Genomic DNA, 21,868 nt, shown 5'->3' with positions numbered 1-21,868 from the left:
GGGCTGCTGAAGAAGGTTCTTGTTTTTTTTTTTTCCTCCAAGAGGGGAAAACGTCTCCTGCTCTGTACCAGCTTGAAACCAAAATAACATGTTTTGGCAACCATGATTTGGCAATTAGGGCCTCAGTGCACTGAAAGCATTCTTCCATGCAAAATATGCCTTGGAAAGAAAACACTAAACCACATCTGAGTGAAAATATAGGAAGTGAACAAAGGGGTGACAAGGCAGTGAGAGTCAGAAAGGGGGAGCGTGGTGGGGGTGGGGGGGTTCCGGCACGTCTGGGGAGGCCAGACCACGACTGGACGCCTGGATGTTTCCACAGACCCCACTCTGGAGCAGTCCAGGGAAGGCCAGAGGCTGTGCCTGGCAGAATCCTGCATCTCTGTGGTGAGTGCACCCTTCACCGGCCCTCAGACAAACCCCTGAGCAGGACTTGAGCAAAAGTGAGACAGAGCAGTGGCGCTGAGCCTGAGATCACACAGTCCCAGTGGGCGCAGGTGCCCCTCCTCACCCAGCCTCCTGAAGGCTGTGCACAGGGACGGACTGGCTCCAATTGCCCCAGAACGGAAGCCTCCTCCAGGGATGCTAGGTCTCTCCTCCCTTTCAGTCTGGCACCACCCCATTTGAGAGGAAGATTTTCTTGCCTGGAGAATCCTATGGACAGAGGAGCTTGGCAGGCTGCAGTCCGTGGGGTCGCAAAGAGTCGGACACGACTGAGCGACTAACACTAACAAACTATGGCAAGGAAAGAGACTTCTCTTCTTACCATTCCAGGGCACCCACATTCTCTGATAAAGAGAGAGCAGAATAGACTCCTTAATGATATAATTTCACCGAAACAAAGGGAGATTATGACACAGGGCACATTGTCTCAGGTTAGTGTGTGTTTGTTTGCTGTGTTAACTGATGTCACAAACATACATGTTGCCACTTGCTGGTGTCTTCTCCTATATGGAGCATCTACTTTCTTCCCTTCCCCTGTCCAACTCCCTCACTTTAGGGGAGGGCAAGAATTTAAAGGCAGGAAACCATGCCCAGCTAAACCTCCCACACAAAAACACAACTCTGCAGTGGGTTAACAAAACCCTATCCTCAGATGCAGTGGTAGCAGAGGGTGATAGGATAAGGATCAAGATGCTGGCTTCATCTTCCTTATGACCCTAACCTACCATCTGAAATTGCACCAGAAAGTGTAAATGGATTTTATTGGTGAGTCTGATATTACCAAGGAGGTTATTTATTACCCTATCAATGTGCAAATATCCCATGAATACTGGTTTCATTTTACAATTGTGAATTACTTTCCCCTCACTATTAATTAACTTTTTGGTAATTTTTCTAATAACACAGACTGTTTGCATAGAAAATTTTAAATCCTGGTTTGCTTATGCATGACCATTGGATGAACCATTTTAGTTTAAGCACAGAGATATGTCCATTTCTGCATGACTTATTTCTGTAGAATCATTCACCTGATAACTATAATACAGTCATCGCAAAGACATTTCTGAATTTAGCTTTCATAATGAAAATAAAGTGTTTGGGATTTAAGCAAAGTATTATTTATTTTGGTTAGTGTATCAAATTTAAAGTTTCTTGTGGTCACAGACTTTAAGATTTTTAAGTAAACTATGAACAATATTTGGTGTACTATCTTATAAATCTTTTGTGAGCTATAATTTTGCATAGATAATACCTATAAGTAAATGAGATAGGGATATTATCAACTTTTTTGCCCTTTGTGTATTTTCTGTTTAGCTCACTTAAATATAGGGTGGTAAGGTAAATCAGACCATGCAGACTTGGAAGAAAAGTCTAGTCAGCTTGGCACTGGTCTTGTCAACTCTCTGTCCCTCTTTTTCTGGGCCCCCTTTGTTCTGTTTCAATGTCCACAATCTGGAAAAGTTCTGGAAGCCTGGTGGTGTGCCTGCACATTTTGGCTCACCTTTCTGTTGAAACTTTTAGAGAGAGTTCTGCCTGCAACTGAGTTTGGACCCTGAAAAAAGTAAAGTGCATACCATTTTCCATCTGGGCACTTATTAGGAAAAATATTTATTTCTGGTATTGAGGTCTCAAGGTTCTAAAAGGGTTAGTGTCTTTAAAGGGGGCAAGGAGGGCCCCATCCCTTATTAATTCAGCGACCTGCACTCGCATGGGTGTATTCTCCTCACACAGGGGAGGCTGGTTCTTGGACGGTGATGAGTATCTACTGTCAGGAGTAATAGGAGGAACACAGGACAGGACTAGGAAGTCCCCCTATGTATGTTTTAATATAAATTTCTTTGCCTTTAAAGATGGCAGCTAGAATATTATGACAGAAGGCTGCTCTACCCTTGGAGTATTCCTAGGAATACCCTAGGATGGTATTCCTACCGAAGCAGAAATAGATGTGAGCTAATGTTTGCCGATATTTGAAAGGATTGTGGGAGCAGAGGAGATAGCATATATTCCTCTCAGAATAACTTTTTAAATCAGTTACTCTATGGAGTGTCAAAAGCCATGTAAATCCATATTGCATGCTGTAGGAGTGACATAAATCATTGTTGAATGAATAGATGACAGACATTGCTTCTAACCCAGGCTTTTGAGGTGCTAAATTTTTGCAGGAACATGAATCCCACTGTATCAATGGATGACATCCTGGTTTATTCATTATTAAATAATCCAATACATGGCTTTAAAGAAAAATGGGCCTAAACTGATTCTCCTTCTTCTTAATTGGTTTAAATGCAGTCAGGAAATGGGTTCCCTAAGTGTAATATATCTCTTCTTTAACATGCCTGTGGGTGGGTTACCTGTTAGAATTTTCCCCCTTTGTCCACATCTCACAACTAAGACCCTTGCTGTCATGGCGCATAGCATGGATGTCCTGTGTCTCCACTTCTCCCTTGCCTGGCGTCGCTATGCATCATGATAGTGCACCCAAACATCTTGCTAAGGAGGTATTAGAGTTTACATTAGGTTAGTGAAAGGCTGCAGCAGTTTTAAAAATTAAGCTGAAGAAGGAAATGAAGGATGAACACCAGGCATATCCAGTGAGGCGTGGTGGGTGGGGAAGGAGGCAATCTTCGCCATTTTGTAAAACTGTCTGAGATGCAGTCAAGCACCGGCAAAAGAATCTGACAGGGAAAAGTGCTTATTAGAACAATGATGGCATTGACCTCCCAAGTTTGGGAACTGAACTCTTCTCCACAGGAAGGGCTCCCAAAACAGCATAAGCACTTGTGTGGATCTCTTGAGAAATTGTAACAATGCTGCTTTGCCTGGGGAGAAGCTGTTTTTGCCGACCCTTGGGTAAATCATTTAACCTCTGTGGTTTGGTGTTTGAATCTATAAGGAATACTCATTCTGTTTCCATTACAGGAGACATGAGAACGATGAGTGAGCTGTTGTTTAAGGGCCTGCAGTGCCTCGGATGCAGCTTTCACGTAAGGTCATTTGGCTGACTAGGGGGTGGGATTATGATTTCTTTGGTTAGAAGTCGTAAGTATGAGAGACTCAAGCTACACACCAGTGTTGTTCTTATTTCCAAGATGTTGGTGCAAACAGTACCCTGGAGTAGGATTTTATACTGTTTCTTCACTGAAAATAAACTTCTTATGTAGTGGCCCCATAGTGTCCTTGTGCACAATCTGAGCTGGTCAGAAGCTAGGCGGTCTCCGGCTCCTAAAAGCAAGGGCTTGTCTCTGTTTGAATGTGGGAACAGTAACATTTTAATTCTCTGCACAGAGTTTGAGAGTTGTCTCCTTTATTTCCTGTTGACTCAGCTATCTTCTTCCCACATTTTGTGGTTTGTGGTAAATGAAGAATTTGTATTTGGCCACTGGAAACAAGGCCTTTGAATAAGCTGAGAATCATATGGACCCTGTGATCTGCAATTCTCTTTTGCTCATAGATGCACCAATATTAATAAGAATGACATATGCATTTGGTGAAGTGGGCCTTCAGTGATAGGAGAAAGCTTAACTAAATACTGTACATATAAAAACACAGTTTTAAGATTCCTCACTTCCTTGAAATTCTTTCCAAAACAAATCAGCCCTTGTGAAGGAAGCACAAAGCCTCATTTTGTTTCTGCAACTTTTCTCTCTTGATGGATACTAGAACTCCACCAAGGGAAGAAATAAAGTGGGAAAGATAAAAATAGAAATTGTCTATGCAAATCCAAGTGCACACTGCAAAAGGATTTCATACACATTTGACCCAATTCATTTAATAACTTTGAAGGATGTTACAAATACTTTTATAGTTCTCTTTCCTTCTTCCTTCAGTTACAAAAAAAAATTCTTTAAAATTATGTAAATATTTACAATTTTCATTTTATATGTCCTGAATTGAAAGAATTAACTCATTTTAATCATTTTTAAACCATTTTAACCCACTTTTAGGTGTACAGTTCAGTTGTGTGCTAAAATTATCACCATCTAGCTCCAGAATGCCATTTTCTTTCAAACATCAAATTTTAAAGCTAAAATCTAGAAGAATTGTCTTCCCTCCCAGTACAAGACTGGGGATTACTGGATCTCAGTACAAAATTAGGAGGCTTGTTGGGGGCTGGGTCTAGTTTGCGGTGATTCGAGTTTGGGTCCTGCTGGTAGAAGCCTGTTTTGAGCAAAAGGAAGAGGCAAGCGTGTGGACAGACACAGCCAAATCTCTAGCAGATGAACAGGATGAATTAAGTCTGAGAGACAAGCAGACCATGAGGAGAGGATAAATAGTGAAACCAGTGGCAAAACTCTCTAGGTAGACAGAGAACAAGGTACAAGGTGCAGTAGGATGTGGAAGTTGTGATATCTTTGATATACTTTGATATCCCAAAGATGGAAATTTAAATGGCTTTGTCATGGGCATTGCTGTTTACCTCATGGGCAGTGGCAGAAGCAACACTTTCAAAATGGCTTCATGGCCAGCAGACATGGACACTCTAGACCCAAAGGCAGAGATGAGTGGAGTGGGTATCATGTGGTGATACTATCTAACAGCCCGATTTGTGGGCACAAATAAGGCACCCCTTAGGGATTTCCATGAGTAACTTCCGGATACTTTTTGGAAGGGCTAGAAACCAGTTATCACAAAGATGAAGCTTTGGGTTAACTAACATTTAGGTTACATTATATTACTCCAAAAATGTTATATTATTATTTCTAAATTTCTTCTGCCAAATGGCAAATACACTAGTTATTGTCTCAAATGTGAAACACTGTAATGAGACAATTATATTTCAACAAATGTATGTAAAGGTTTATTTGCAAGCCAAAGATATGAAACACTGTATTATTTTAAAGTGGCAGAGATGCTGCAAAATTTCAATTTAGTGAGGACCCACAAAAGGTCACTCATTAAACTGAGAAACATAAATATACTCTGAGATTCAATCATAAGTCGGGCTCTGTGGGTAAAATTATGAAGCAGAATCTGTCCACTCAGTCACAAATTTGAGAATGATCTGTACAAGACAGGAGCTGAGTGTAGGGCCTGAGGAGAGGAAGCCTGGCGAAAACCTCGGCATTGAAGGACTATGCAGAGGAGGCATCTTTCACCCTCTGGTGTCAGGTCCCCTCTACACCCTGTCTTCCCAGCTAGATAACCTCCATGCACATGGAGGGGACGAGAGGACCCAGGCATTACCAGGACTTCCCTCTACTTAAACATGGCGTTTTCCCTTGACGGTGGCCGCTCCATGCTACCAGGATCACTGTACCTCTGCTATCAGGAGCAATCTTCTTTCCGAGTCCCAGTCCAGAAGGATTATGCAAATTCTTTCCGCTCCAGGGCTCCCAAATCTCACCAGCAGATCTCCATTCTTCCTCCGTCCCCCTCCACCCCTACCCTGCTCAGTCTTCCATCCATACTCATGTCTTTCTCTCTGCCAGCCCTCCACCCCTCTTATCAGGTCCTCTGGGCATCTGTTGTGTTTCGTCAGCTTTGTCTTGGTGCCTTCCGGGGTGACAGGAAACCATCATACGTGGGAGTGTACCAGTCAATCTCCCTGCTCTGCACTGATCTGTATCAACTGTTCTAGTTCTTGATTTTGTTTCCTTGGAACCCACACATCCTCTCATCTCTCAACAAAGCCCGGCTCTTACAAATAAAAAGCTTGGCTTTCAAATCTATTTTCCCTGAAATGAGCTTCAAGAGCCTATTTTGGAGAAGCTCAACACTGACGCTTTTGTTCTTGGCTGGTTACTACTGCCTTCCCTCTGCAGCAAGGGATGCCCTGGGCTTGCATGGGGGCAGCGGGAACTACCAGCAAGGGAAAGTGTGTCCAATCATATTTAAAAATGCAGTCCTGTTAGAGAAGAATGGCAGGCAGCAGCTGAGGTTGGAAACTGTGAATTCAGAGCAGCGCTGCTCTCACAGTTGCACGGTTTTCTCCAGCAAGGCTCAGAAGGCTGAGCTTGAGTGGACCGTCGCACAGATCCAGGCTGCGGGGTGGAGAGGCACGATCTTTAAAAAGATACGGAACAAATGAGTTGAGACGATTGACAAGACAGTGATTGCTGGATAGTGGAAAAAGTAAAGTCAGAAAGAGCCTGGAGGAAATGTCAGGGTCAAGGGGCTAGACATTTTGGTAAATGTGACGATAAGTTGATTGGAAAGTAACTGAGTGGGAGTCAGTGACCTTTTTTGATTTTAGAGATTTAGAAATGAAACAGTTAATGGAAGTTAAACTCAGATGGGGTCATGCCCAAGTGTGCAGAAAAACATCTTGCCAGTCTCCAAGTTAGGTTATAAATACTAGATGTCACCTAAAGCCTAGTGCATTATTCCTTGTGCATTCTCATTAGAGTGCCTCTGTAAACTAGAAAACTTCCCTTGGGTTGTTGCTGCCAGCAGGAAAAGGCCTACCACAGGCTTCCCAGTCCCTGTCTGGTCTGTGTTCAGTCCCCAGTTGGGGAACTAAGATCTCACGAGCCAAGTGGCACAGACAAAAAACACCAAAACACAAAACAAAACAAAACAAAAGCAGCAACAACAACCTCCCCCACCAAAAAAAAACCTCAGGAGGGTCTTACATGCCACGTCTTCACTGCTTTCTTTACAGAAGGTAATTCAAAGATATAATTAACAATCAATATATACAAAGCATCTTATAATTTGCAAATTGTTTTATTTATCTATTTTATTAACCCTATGTCATTATTATATCTATTTTATGGACGAGGGAAACGGAGACATCATCAGGTTAAGTCCAAGTTCACAAAGTTAGTTCATCCTCTTCATCCCCGACACCTGGCCCAAGTATATCTCCTCCGATATGGCTCTTCATTCTCTCAGCCGTAGCCCACAGTTCACTTTGTCTCTGAGCTTCCTCTTGACCTATACATACTCTGTACACAGCTCTTTCTATTTGCCTGACAGCACTCCACTGTGATGTGAGAACTTGCCTGTATGTGCAGTGTGTTAGGCCAGCACAGAAGGCCCAGCACCTCATACAGAGTTCCTGACAAACCCTCATGGGTGGTTCTCCAGTGAAGCCGTGGACAATCCTGGGAAGAACAGAGGAGCTAAAAAGCATCTGTGAATCACCAGTGCTTCCCCTGGGCCATCTGCTGACAAGCCTCAAGCTGCTGGGTTTTCCAGTTTTCTTGGGTTTTCACGGATTTGTGAAAAGGGAAGCACCTGGATGGGTGACCCAGGTACACTGCAGGTGATGCTCCTGGGAGACAAGCATGTAGGAAATGGAAGTTTCATAAGCAGATAATCTTTCCCGGACCTTTGGGTTTGAGGAAGAAAAAAGCAGGAAGGAGAACAGAATTTTTACAGCCTTGTATATAAAGATTTTCTTGTAAAAGCCAACTTCAAAGGGAGAGAGAATAGTGCTCCTTTCCAAGGAGTCTCATTAATTATCACAGCATCTTTTCAAGGGAAGCACATTGGAAGGAATATCTCTCAAATGAGGAAACTGAGTGTGAAATGGCTTGATTATTGGCAAACCAGAAAATACAACCCAGGGCATTTCCAGGCTCCTTGTCTAAAGGGCTAGCAACCTCCACCAGGCCATTTAGCCACTCATTAAAGAAACATTTATGGAGACCCTGCTTTGTCCCGGGCACCAGGCCAGGAGCCAGGAAATATGGTCCCTGACCTAGAGGATTTCATACACCACCTGATCACCAGTAAAGTTTGCAAATAATCCAAACAGGCAAATAAATATCTGTGACACAATGTGCTAAGTACAATAATAGAATGATGAACAAAGAGCAAAGAGATCACAGGGAGGAGAGTGATTATTTTTGCCTGGGAAGATTAAATAAGACTTTAACTGAAATCTTTAGTCCATCACGAGATTTGAGAGCTGGCATTAGCAAAGTTCTGGATTAATATTTTGAATGAATTTGTTAAGGGCTCCCTCCACAGAACTCTGTTTTCATAATCTTACAGAATTAGTGATCTACAGCCGCCCCCGCCTCTCCCGCCACCGCCACCAGCATTGGCAATGCATTTTGTAGAGGGTTGCCATAATCCCTAATATTTATTCAGTAATCACCATTTAATATGCACATGTTGATATCTGAGTTATCTTATTTAATTCTCACAACAAAAAATATTCATTTGTATGCCCATTTTACAGACGAAGCAGTTTAGAGAGATTAAGCAATTTCCCATGAGTTCACACTGTGTTTTAAGAAGAACAGCCCCTGCTTGAATTAAGGAGGGTCATTCATTGTTTGGGGCACATGTATATTGAGTTACACAAATTAGCATTCATTCTTGTGGCTCAAAATCAACATCATTCATTTAATTAAATTACAATAACATTGATCTTTCACACAAATTTTTTCCTTCTTCCAATTCAGGAACACCTAAATTGCTCCCCCTCCCCCAACCCTCTAACTAGAAATGTGAGTAAAATAACTTCTTTCTTGTCATTTTATGGGTGAAATAGTTGAGCTGATGGACCAGGGTCCCACAAGTTCAGAATACCTTTCATCTAAGCATTAATGGTGAGTTATACTTAAAGAGGCAGCATTTTTTAAGCTTCAGCTCAAAATATCCTTGACTGGGTGTGTTAAACCAAAGTACCTAATTAGAGATGACTTAAAGTAATACCTTCCTTTGTCCCTTAATATCCTCTAACCATGAAAATCCAGAGGTATTTTCCCTATACCACAGAAACCTCACTTCCAAGGACATGATAATCACTCGGCAGACGTTTAGCCTCCTGAACTCCGACAATGGAAACTGTGGGACTCATCTCCACTATTCCCACAATGGCAAATTCCTGATTACCTCATTCTTCCTGCAGAGCCAAGTAGGTATCTGTTTAAAGGAAAGTAACTTGCCAATGAATTAATTATTCAATACAGCTGTCAATATAGAATCAGTATAAATAGTTCTTAAATGCCGAACCTTTAGCCTCAAATTGCCTGGTCTAAATCTCATTGCCTCTGCTTAGTAAGTGTGTAACATTTGGGCAAGTTATTTAAACTTGCTAAATCAAACTTGCCTCAATAGTAAAACACAGGTGATAACTGGTAGAGACTGCACGTTGCCCAGAGACTTGATGGGTTAATAGGTTTAGTTAAGATTTCAAAGAAGTGTGAATATCTATAAATAAGATAGCAGTGCCAGCGTTCCTTTCTCTCCTTTTTCAACAGTAGAGTAATAGTTGAAGACATGACTGCTGAACTGGACTATATTTCCTTGTGTTTCTCATGCCCAGGTGTGGCCATGCCTAAATTATCTCTGCGGAATATGAATCCGAATTAGATGTGTCACTTCTAGGTCAGGATGTAGGGATGGAGGAGCACCCTCCTGCTCTCTCTCCTCTTCCTGCTGCTAGAGGTGGCAACAACAGTAACATCAGCAGCAACCATGAGGAACCATCCCACAGTCTAGGTCCCTGGTTGACTCTCTGGAAGAGAGGCATGTATTTGCTGGATTCATGAGAAAAATATATTTCTACCCTGTTTGAGTCACTACATTTTGGGGGGTATCTATACAGTAACTAAGATTATGGTCCTATTGCTTCATGGCAAATAGAAGAGGAAAAAGTGGAAGCAGTGACAGATTTTATTTTCTTGGGCTCCAAAATCACTGCAAATGTTGACTGCAGCCATGAAATTAAAAAACATTTGCTCCTTGGAAGGAAAGCAATGACAAACCTAAAGAAAGCAAATTAAAAAGCAGAGACATCACGTTGCTGACAAAGCTCTATAGTCAAAGCTATGGTTTTGGCAGTAGTCATGTATGGATGTGAGAGTTGGATCATAAAGAAGCCTGAGCGCCAAAGAATTGATGCTTTTGAACTGTGGTGCTGGATAAGACTCTGGAGGATGCCTTGGATTGCAAGGAGATCAAACTAGTCAATCTTAAAGGAAATCAACCCTGAATATTCATTGGAAGGACTGAAGTTGAAGCTCCAATACTTTGGCTACCTGAAGTAAAGAGTCAATTCATTGGAAAAGACCCCAATGATAGGAAAGATTGCAGGCAATAGGAGAAGGGGGCAGCAGAGGATGGGATGGTTAGATAGCATCACTGACTCAATGGACATGAATTTGAGCAAACTCTGGGAGACAATGAAGGACAAAGGAGCCTGGCATGCTGCAGTCGATGGGGTTGCCAAGGGTCAGACACGACTGATCGACTGGACAACAACAAAACAATATTGAAGTGAAAGTCTCCGACTCTGCAAACCCATGGACTATACAGTCCATGGAATTCTCCAGGCCAAAATACTGGAGTGGGTAGACATTCCTTTCTCCAGGCCATATTCCCAACCCAGGGATCAAACCCAAGTCTCCCACATTGCAGGCAGATTCCTTACCAGCTGAGATACCAGGGAAGCCCAAGAATACTGGAGTGGGTAGCCTATCCCTTCTCCAGTGGATCTACCTGACTCAGGAATCGAACCGGGGTCTCCTGCATTGCAGGTGGATTCTTTACCAACTAAGCTATCAGGGAAGCCCAACAATACAATAAACAGTATCTAAATCATAAAATAAAATAAGTATTGAAAAAAGATAATGCATGAGCTCTTAGTTCAGTGCTCAGCGCATATCATTACTAAGCATCAGTTTTTCAAGTGAGAAGATTGTGTAGCAGTTAAAACTGGGAGCTTAGTACCCAGTGTGTATTGAAATTTTGCCTGTTTTCCAAGACCTGTGTAAACTGAGAGATGTTTTGTAATAGGGAGAAAAAGAAGTGAAGTCTCCTTCCTATTCAGGGTCTGAGAAAACCTGAGGGCAAAGCTGGGAGTTCTCAGCATTATGACCGTGAGGCAAGCTCCCTGATGTAGAGAAAGCAAGCTAGTGCAGAGTTCTAAGTCCAGCGACTCAGAAGCCTTCATTTGACCCAGAAACCCTCCAGCCAGATTATAGGAGGCACAAGGTCAAAGAGATAAAAATCTAAAAGCCAAACAGAAGTCTCTAATTAATGCCAACAGTCTGCCTTTTACAGCTTCAGTTTGGTCACTAGTCGACAGTCAAATTAACTATAGTTCATTTCCTAGTACAGTCAACTTACAATCAGGTATAATAATGAAAGGAAGTAATGGCACTCATGATTTAAAATAAAAAGTAAGCTCTACAAAAATAATTTTATTTGGCTTTGGAATTGTGTGCATGTAACATTTACCATTTTATCATCTAGAAGGACTTGCTCTCTCCCAAAAGAACTGGGAAAAATTGGTCCACATCTCTTTTTTGTTGTTAATTTTCTATTCCTGTGACTAACTTCACACAGAACTAAAATAAAATCATTTGCTTCCTTACTAGTGTAATTATGTAAAATTATTTCTGGACTGTACTTTATTTAAAGACATTCAAGGATCTTTTCAATCTTAAAGAACGCATCGGTCTCTGAGAAATGTTAAATGTATCCATTATAGCACAGTAATAAGCTCTGCAGTGACTATGGCTAAAAAAAGTGTCCAGGATGCAATGTTGTCTACCCACCCCTCTCTACCCTTTCCCTTCTGCATGGGTGCCCTGTTATCAAAGGAGCACCCATCTCAAGACGTGAAGTTCTTTAATGAACCATTTTCAGTTTGGTTGTTTTATTTTTAGGAGCTTCATTTTAGTGGGGTGCCTCAGGAAGAAGAGTATTTAAGGACTGCAGGCGACTATTTGTTTCCTAACCTCTTGACCCAAGTTGAGTGTCTGGTTTTCTCCAGGCACGTTCTATTATCAACACTGGGCTGCACCAGGACCACAGTCCAAAGGGGTTAATTAACATAGGGAGGAAAAAAATAACCTGCACTCCATAGCTGCTGATAAGAGAGCAGCCATTATCACCTCCTAAATCGTTTCTAGAAACTCAAAGAAAGTTGGGTGAGTAAACTTATTTATATTCCCTTCCATATAAATGTCTCCCTAAACCCTCATACTCTGCTAGTGGTAAAAACAACTTGACAATATTTAATAAAGATGAAAATGTACGCCCTGAAGGAGCTAGCAGTTCCACTTCTGGATATATGCCATAGGCAGGCACTTACATACAAGAACACACACAGATGTATCTTCATTCTGGAATTGTTTCAGAAAGGAAAACTGGCAAGAGCCTAAATGCCTACCAATAAGAGAATGAATGAAAGTCTATACCATAGCAAAAAATTATCCATTTGGATTTATTAAAATGTATAAGTATGAATAAATATAAAAACACAACATTAAATGAAAAAAGTCAGTGATGGACTTTTCAATACACCATTTATATTGGTATAAAACAAGACTAAATGTTACTTATGGGCATATATAGCTATTGCTTCAGCTATATCAAATTTAAAAACATATCTGGTAATAATTAAGTGGTGCTAGTGGTAAAGAACCTGCCAGCCAATGCAGGAGATGTAGGAGATGAGGATTTGATCCCTGGGTCGGGAAGATCCCCTGGAGGAGGGCATGGCAACCACTCCAGTATTCTTGCCTGGAGACCATGGACAGAGGAACCTGATGGGTTACAGTCCATAGGGTCACAAAGAGTCAGACACGACTGAAGCGACTTAGCATGCGTGCAATGGTAAAAATTAAAGCTCAAATTCAGGACAGTGGTTATCTCAGAGCAGAGATGAGAAGGTAGGAAGAAGAACGGGCTCAAGGAAGGTAGCAAGTAACTCAACTAAATGTTTCATTTAAAAGATCTGAGTAAGTATGGCCAAATATTAAAATTTGTCAAAACTCCGTAGTATATCCATGAGTATTCATTATACTGTTTTCTAGATTTTGCTTATGCCTGAAATATAGGACTTTTCCAAGTGATCTCTTAATGGCTGAATATAACTGGATGTCACTGTATCACTGATGTTAACAACAAAAAATTTTATCACTGCTTTTCCAAACAGCAGTAGCTAAGAATGAGCCAGCATGTGGTGGAAGGAAGGTCCCAAACCATTCTCAACTGCCACAGAACTACAAGCAGTAGCTAATAATATTACGTGCGCGTATGCTCAGTCACTCAGTCGTGTCTGACTCTTTGTGACCCCATGGACTGTAGCCCACCAGGCTCCTCTGTCCATGGGATTTTCCAGGCAATAGTGTAGTGGGTTGCTATTTCCTCCTCCAGGGGATCTTCCCCATCCGGGGATTGAACCTGGGCCTCCTGCATTGGCAAGTGGATTCTTCACCACTGTGCCACCTGGGAAGCCCAACAGTATTATAGATCAAGCATTCATACCCAGGCTAGACTGAATGTTTAACATGCACTATCCCTTGTATTCCTCGCAACAATTTCAGAGAAAAGACACTATCACCAATTCCTTACTATAGATGAGGAAACTGAATTGTAGAGAGTAATCTGGTCAAGACCCCACGTTGAGCAGAGAAGCCAAGAGTCAAACCAAGCCCTGCTGGACTCTCTCTACCACTCTATACTACCTCCTCATGATTGGTGTCCACTGTCTTTACAAATAGTTATTTTCCAGAATTTGGGGGTTCAAAAGTTCATTGGGGTTCCCAATATAGAAGCTGTGGGAATCACTGTGTACTGACCATCTGCACTGTGTGAGGCTCTGCACAGAACGATCCCCTGCTACACACCTGCCAAGCCCAGCTGTCACTGCTCACTCTGGACCACACCTCGGTGAACTTGAAAGCTGTCCTGTCAATAAGACCTTGACTCAGGAGGCAGGCCGGCCAAGGCCTCTCCTCGTGACCACTCTGGAGGCAGAAGTGTTCATTCACAGTTTAGATCTATTCAGCATCTAGCCTGAAACAGAGACGTTGTAAATCCCATCAAAATCTCCTCCATTATGTGACACACTTTGTTAAAACAGAATAAGGGGTTCGGCTCTGTTGGACCAGATCAAGTTAGTCTATGTCAAGTATCACATTTTAGATTCAAATCCCTGTTAAACCCTCTGCTTAGGCTCGTGGTTAACAATATTTTTATATCTGTCTGCAGAGATGACAGGCAGCCCCGCTCTCGAGTGGGCCCAGCGGCCTCCGCGCGGCTGCTTTTAGAGGCAGGCTCCATAGATGAAAGGCAGAAATCCCACCACCCCAGTGTCTCCTGATTAGCCTGGAGAAAAGCTGAATGACAAACATGTTTCCAATCTGCCTGGCCCATGCAGGGAAATGGGACAATCTGGCCTGAAAAGGGATTTAGACTTTTGTTGTGTGCAAGGGAGGAGGGATAGAGAAAAAAGCTGATTTAAATCCATCCACAATGCTTTCCCACTTGGTGATCTCTCAGATAAGAAATAGGCTGGCTGTGGTTCAGACCTGTATCATGCCCAAGCATCTTCCCCCTGCCCGCCTCGCTTGCTGTTAGGTAGCCGTGGACCTCTCAGATAGAGTCATGTACAGCAGAGATTATTGCAACTGGTCGTTTCAGGCCACTTGCTTTTTTGGCCAGAATCTTATGATGTGTTTGTTGATTAATAAAACTGGCCTACAGTAAAATTCTCTATAGGACTTCTGGATTAAAACAAGCATCAGTAACAGTGTATGCATTATCCAGTTAGCTGTTCACTTACACTCATCATATTACACTATGTTAATTGCAAAGTCATATAAAATGTGACGTCGAATGTTCGCAAGGCTCACGTCGCAAAGGCTAAGGGTTAATTATGTGATTGATTTATTGGAGACACTGCATTAAGACAGAATATTTTCATTTCTCTCTTCCTAATAAAGAACCCTCAGATATTGAAAATATACACAGTTGATGCAGAGCTTCTTTTAACTATGTAAGTCAACACATCATTGTCAGCTTTTATTACGTAATGTTTATTACACATTGTATGTCCAGGTGGGCAGGGTTTGGGTGCTAAATATTTTTGAAAAATCCACAAGCAGGTAAGATAGAAATACATCTTCTAAAAGCAGAAGTTCTGGTTTCAGACACATGGTTTTTTCCTTTTTCAACGCATTGTTAGTATTATGCTGATGGGATGAAGGGTCAGGCTTGGGGAATCTTCCCCTTCAAGAGACCCTTTCGAGGATGTGGACAGGAGACGAGCACCTATAAGATAGCTGCTGCTGTACCTCATGGCCGCCAGGCTGAGTCCAGGGCGTCTGGCTCTGTTGGCATCAGTACAGTGCTTCTTCAAACACAATTATCAGAGAGTCTTCAGTGACCTCTTATTGCTGCCATATTTGGGAAACCGCATTCAGATGCAGATTGACCTAAATCCTATCAACCCGTTCAACCATGTGTGCGAGTGTGCATGTGTGCACGTGCACGTTTGTGAACAAACATCACACACGTATCTGTGCTTATATAAATTCTCCCTAAGGCATTTAAACCCCCCACCCCCACTCCCCAAATTTTCAAATGAGGAGAAATGGTTATTTTCCCAGGCAACTTTGTCAATTGCTCTTGTGCTCTTCTTATAAATATTTCATAGCAAATATTTAACATGATTCTTTCCCCAATCGGATCAGCTTTGAAATGCTCCTCAAGTGAATTCTCCCCTAACAATAGCTTGATGCAAAAGCTTTTTTTTTTCTCTTAAGCACGGGTCTGCTGCCATAGCAGCAAGAATAGTTCTTATTTAATGGAAAGAAAAGATACTTTAAACCAGTAGTCAGCGAAGGTGGGGGGCGGCGGGAGGCATAGCACATGCGTACCTTGCGCTTCCAATACGGAGGCCCAGCCTACCTTGACCTCCCCTCCCCCCAGAGCAGGCCTGCGATTATTGCCCAGCCTACATTAGAACTGTAATGGGAAGTGACAGGTTTATGTAAATGATCCACATACGGATTTTGCTCTTGTAAAACAGAGCAGTTACTTTGGGCTTTCTAATTATTTCATGCCTTGTGGTTCTCTGATGCGGCTGAGATGACTATACTTGAAAAGTACCCTGTGATTGACAGACTTCTGTCCCCCTGGAGCTCATTAGGGCTCTGGCTTTGGAAGATGGGAAATAACCCTACCAGGCGCCAAAAGAGAGAAAAAGAATGCACCCCAGCACCAGTGATTCAGTAGATTCATTTGTTCAGATTTATGTTTTGTTGGGGAAACAGTGTTATCAGGAAAGTATACTCTTGCCTTCCTGATCCAAACAGACTCTCTGCTTTGGTGCTTTTGATTTTTAAAACCAGCATTTAGAGTCACACAGGCTGTATGATGTAGAACTTGAAGGATATGAAATGCCAATAGGATTTTTCACAAGAAAGTGGGAAGGAGAGGCAGGTGAGAGGAGCAGGAGGCCACAAGGAACAGCTACAGACGTGAACCAGCTCTAACCGCTGCGGTCACTCTGCAGTCAGCAGGACCTCTGCCTAAGTCAACTCGGCAGAGAAATCAATGAAAGGGCCAGATAAAGTGGAAAAAACGATTTGGAAAGCCTGACCTTCCCTTCAGTTTACATACACTCTGGTGAGAAGAAGAAGGTGCTAGGCTGCAGGCAAGATTGTGAAAAGAAAAAAAAAAAAAATCCATAAAGCTGGAAAGACTTTAAGGTTCATTTCCCTTAATCTTCCCATTTTATGGATCAGAAAATTAAGAGGCAGACCAGTCACACAGCCAGCTAGCAGGACAGCCAGAACTCATCTACAGTTTTCTATCCAACACCCATCTCCTCTCTGGCAGAGCCAGGAAGGGATAGGATGAGGGGAGACCAGGTGACATGAAGTCTGTTGGTGGATGAGATTCCAAAATAAGGAAGCCAAGATCTGTTGGTTCATATATCAGATTTTTATCCACTATACTGAGATGTGTAAAAACTGGACCATTCTTTATGTTTCTATATCTGATGTTGTCTTCAAGCCGCATACCACTGGGTAGTAAGGAAAACAAACACTTAAATCTTCTAATTAAAGTAAGTTCAATGTCTCACAGTTTTAAAAAGGAATTCATTCTACTTAGTTTATTTTCTTTTGGATAAATATTTAGTCAAGTTCTATGTCCAAACTTCCCACCAGGGCCATTTGTCTTCTTCTAAAAGTTCCCCAACCCCCAATGTACTTCCCTAAGAAAGCACCTGGGTATGTTGTGTGTCTTTGCAGTGACTAGAGGAGCTGACTGGTGTCAGTTCAGGTGTGTCTGCTGTTCCCTGGTCTCTGATGCCTCTTTAGCTAGCTATGTCCACTGTTGAGCAAATGCCATGCAGATAAGCCACCAGCCTCCTTTCCCCTTATCACCATGAATGCAAGTCAGTTTTCCTTGGACCCAAGAAGGCATCTTGGAACCTAAAAGGGAGAGGGAGAATATTTCTTCAAAGTGAGGTTATTATATTAAATAGTAAAATATAAAGATACTCTTTGATATTTGGCAAAATTTTAGCACATCACGTAGCTTCATATCACCTTCCCCTGCCTCCATCATTGACAGTGAAGGGTTCATGAGGAAGCCTGAGTCATCTATGCAGAATAAAGCAGTTACCATTAATTACACACCTGACCCAAACAGTATAAGTTTAGACCCCTGCTGTATACAACATTATTTTGTTTTGTTGTACTTTGATTTATTGCACTTTGCAAAGATCTCGGGATTTTTTTTTAATGAATTGCAGGTTTGTGGCAACCTTGTATTGTCAGATGATAGTTTGCACTTTTAACAGTAAAGCATTTTTTAATTAAGGCATGTACATTTTTTTAGACAATGGTATTGCACACTTAATAGACGACAGTATAGTGAAAATGTAACTTTTTTAGGCACCTGGAAACCAAAAAAATTAGTATGACTCACTTTATTGCGATATTTGCTTTATTTCAGTGGTCTGGAACCCAACCTGCAGTATCTTTGAGCTGTGCCTGTATAAGCAACACAGAGCCAGGAAAGAAGGTGCAAACCATGAACTGGAAGTGAGACAGTAAGTCAAGGGCCAGAGGAGCAAGTAGACCAGGTCAATGTAGATAAAAGGGTGCATGGAAAGGAAAAGGCCAGCCTCCAACAGAGGCATGCTGCAAGACTTCCCAAGGTGAAGAACAGAGAAAGGAGGAAAGTTGCCCAACTCATTTTAGGAACTAATAAAACTTTGAGTCTGAAACCAGTATGGATAGCACAGGAAAAATGTACAGACCTATTTAACCTAGGAACACATAGGGGGAAATCCTATATAAATTACTTTCTAAGTGAATCTAATCATGTGTTAAAAAAAACAACCCTAGTGCAGTTCATCCCAGGAATGCAAGAATGGTTTACTATCAGAAAACTTCTCTTAAAAGACAAAACAAAAGAAAAAGGAAGTAAAGAAAATCTATAAATGCAAAAGGTATTTCATGAAGTTTAGCATTTAGTTATGCTCAAATAATAACAGTTTCAGTAGCCAGGAAGAGAAAGGAACTCTTTTAATCTGATAGACTTTATACCAAAAAACTAAGGTCAACATGGTAGTGGATGAAGAAACCTCATAAGCCATCAGTTCCTTTAAGGTCTTGAACAAAAGAAACTTATTATGATCTCTGATTCTATTTAACCTGCTATTGGATGGCCTCAACAATAAAAATTTCTAAATAGAAGACAAGAAGAAAAAAGATTGTAAGATGTGGTGGTTTAAATATGTCCATAAATTCTAACAGTATCTTCTAAAAGTGGAACCTAATTTCTCTCCCCTTGAGCTTGGGCTGGACTTAGTGAATTGCTTCTAACAAATAGAATAAAATGAAGTAATGCTGTGTGATTTCTGATACCAGATCAGATTCCTGGATTACTGACCTCAGAGATTGTATGATACTAAATATCTGCTGTCTTTAACTGCTATGTTTGGGACAATTTGTTTGTGGCAATTGATGACTGATACAAACAAGCATTGGAATAAAATATATTAAATCATTCTTCATTGCTGACAACAGAATCATCTATGTAGAAAATTCAACATCACCAACAAAGTATTAAAATTAGTGAGAGTTTAGCAAACTTGCCTTAACACAAAATCATATGGATTAACACAAAAATCCATAGCGTTCTATTCCAGCAACACCCAAACACAGTATCATTCACAACAGTGGCAAAACTGTAGCGCATCTGGGGGTCAACTTTACAGTGAATGTACAAGACATTGTTATGGAAAAATATTAACATTCTATTAAAAGACATAAGAAGAGTGAATAAATGGAAATATATACTACATTTGTGGCTGCTGACTTAGTAGTAAAAATATTTCAAATCTTCTTCAATTAATGTGTAGTTTCAATGCAAAGACAATAAAAATTCCAGGCAGATTACCCACCTGCCTGGAGGGCTCACCATGACCCATTACTATCCCCTGAACGTGAACACGCTCTTCGGCTGGGTCTGTGTCAAGGGCCTGTCTGACCGCAGTAGCCATGTTGCTTCCCTCAGCCCACCTCAGAGCCAGGTGCTCTGGATCTGCCTGTTGTTCACTGAGCTCCAAGTTTCTGTTGTGCTATGATAAGAGAGGGCAAGAGAAGCAGAAGGAGAAGAATAAGGAGGAGGAAGGAGGCCGTAACAACAATAACATTTGGATCCTGTGAAGGTAGGACCCCTCTGAACACAGTTGCATTAAGAAACTTATGAAACTTTCACTATGAGACCAGTAGATGGGAGCCTGATTATCAATTCATCTGAATAAGCTCATGGGGCATAGGTATTTGCCTTAATGAAAACTACTGGAAGGGAGAACTTTCACACAAAGTTTATAAAATATATCGAAAGAAAAGATGCCCAAACTGTGTGGTAATTCTAGTTAGCAGACCATTGCAAACAACATTTTTACTGTCTTCATGAATGAAATAGTAGGCTACAAATTTATATGCTCATTTAGATTTGGTATGAAGAAAAGGAGAGATAAATATGAAATAGGGCTCTATCAATAAAGAACATAGGATCACCAAACCAGAAGTTCTTTTCATTCACTGGCCAAGAAAGGCTATAGTTGATGAGGAATGCAGTCAAAGAAAAGACATCCTGTAGCTATGCGCTAAAAATCATCTGATTGCACTGAGTAGTCAAGTGACTCAGCAGTGCAGGATTTGACTCGATGCACAGGCAAATATTGACCCCTTACCTAGCATCTGCACTCCTTCTACCGTATTCACACCCCACTTCCCCTGACTTATTCCTATTCATGCTTCAAAACAACTCTGATGTCAACAACTGTGGAATGCTTTCCTTTATACCTCTTCCTTCCACCTAAATTTCCACTAATCTCCCCCTCAGTTCACCCTGCGTTGCTCCCTTCATAGATCTATCACTCTAATAGGATTAGTTTATTCACATCTCTCCCCACTAGATTTTGAGCTCTTTAAAGGCAGGGACTGTGTCTTTAATTTCTGTCTCCCAAAGACCCAACCTAGCACCTTAAAGTTAGTAGGCTCTCAATAATATTCACTCAATGAATGAAAGAGTGAATGAATGCCACTGGAATTCATGGGAATTAGATATGATCTCTACAAAGATAAAGGGAAAGTGTAGGCATGAGAGAATAGCGTCACCAAGGCAGATGTGAAAGACAAGTAAGAAGAGAAGATACAGCAAAAGTGCCCAAAGGTATGGAGGGAAGTCATTGGCGACTGAAAGAGAAGAAGGAGGTGGTGTGTAGGAATCTTGAACAACAGAGAAAGATAACAGAGATATAGTTCAGGCTGTGATAGTCAGACACGACTGAGCGACTTCACTTTCACTTTTCATTCTCATGCATTGGAGAAGGAAATGGCAACCCACTCCAGGGTTCTTGCCTGGAGAATCCCAGGGACAGCGGAGCCTGGTGGGCTTCCGTCTATGGGGTCGCACAGAGTCGGACACGACTGAAGCGACGCAGCAGCAGCAGCAGCAGTGATAGAAGGAAAAGCAAAAGAAAATGTTTCTGAAACCTGAAGATAAACAAGAGAAAGTGTAGCAAAAAGACAGGAGGAAGAATATAGCTGTTGAGAAGTGAAGACAGGGTGGGCAAATTTCAGAAGACCTAACCATATTTGAAGTTCCTACAGAGGAAGGTGAAGGAGGACAAAATTAGGGAAACTAAGAAATGGAAAGGACAAAGAGAAGTGAGACAAGGAATGCCCTTCCAAGAAGCCATTTAAAGAGCAGACATGCCAAATGGAAGAGTGAAGTAAGAACTGTTAACATTTCCTCAGGCCACTGTGCTAATTTATGTCTTGCTGCATTTTTTCTTCATAGCAGCTGGAGGTGTTTTACAGATGAGAAAACGATGACCCAGAAAAGTAAAGTTTCATGTTTAAATTCACACAGTAAGCAATGGAAATGGGACATTGAGCCAACTCTTTTGGCCTCTGAAGCTTAGAAGCTGAGACAAAAAGGAAGGAGACAAAGATACCGTGGGAGGAGGGGAGAAACAGAGGATTTCTGGAGGAAGCTCAACGGGACCAACACATTCATCACATAGGTAACGCACAACTCCAAGTGCAGTTGCACAATACAAATAGAACGTTAGAATTCCGCCATCCATGTTTTGAGGGAGTAACTTAAGGATAAAAAAACAAGCAGTGTTTTCTTTTATGCATTAGAGTCTGAGAATTTCTCTCTAGGAAGAGACACAAACTTGCAACTTAGAGAA

General features: G+C 41.6%; 1 protein-coding gene across 10 annotated transcripts in view; it reads right to left on the bottom strand.

Annotated features, from left to right (window-relative positions):
* Positions 1-21,868, bottom strand: part of LOC145531651 (uncharacterized) — a 213,527-nt gene that overhangs the window by 40,724 nt on the left and 150,935 nt on the right. For 5 of the 10 annotated variants that reach the window (XR_014072799.1, XR_014072710.1, XR_014072745.1 and 2 more), the window contains one exon: positions 18,079-19,738. The exons of 1 other annotated variant lie outside the window; for it this stretch is intronic. The gene's annotated coding sequence lies outside the window, so the exon portion shown is untranslated. Of the gene's footprint in view, positions 1-5,701; positions 5,869-7,097; positions 7,718-18,078; positions 19,739-21,868 lie in introns of those variants that run through there. 4 more of the 10 variants (XR_014072818.1, XR_014072791.1, XR_014072719.1 and 1 more) reach the window with 3 other exon arrangements.

The sequence above is a fragment of the Giraffa tippelskirchi genome, chromosome 1 (assembly GCF_054371585.1).
Source record: "Giraffa tippelskirchi isolate mGirTip1 chromosome 1, T2T-mGirTip1v1.2.pri, whole genome shotgun sequence".
Lineage (NCBI taxonomy): Eukaryota > Metazoa > Chordata > Mammalia > Artiodactyla > Giraffidae > Giraffa > Giraffa tippelskirchi.
The sequence above is the reverse complement of the archived record's forward strand: the minus strand, read 5'-3'. Positions and strand labels throughout refer to the sequence as shown.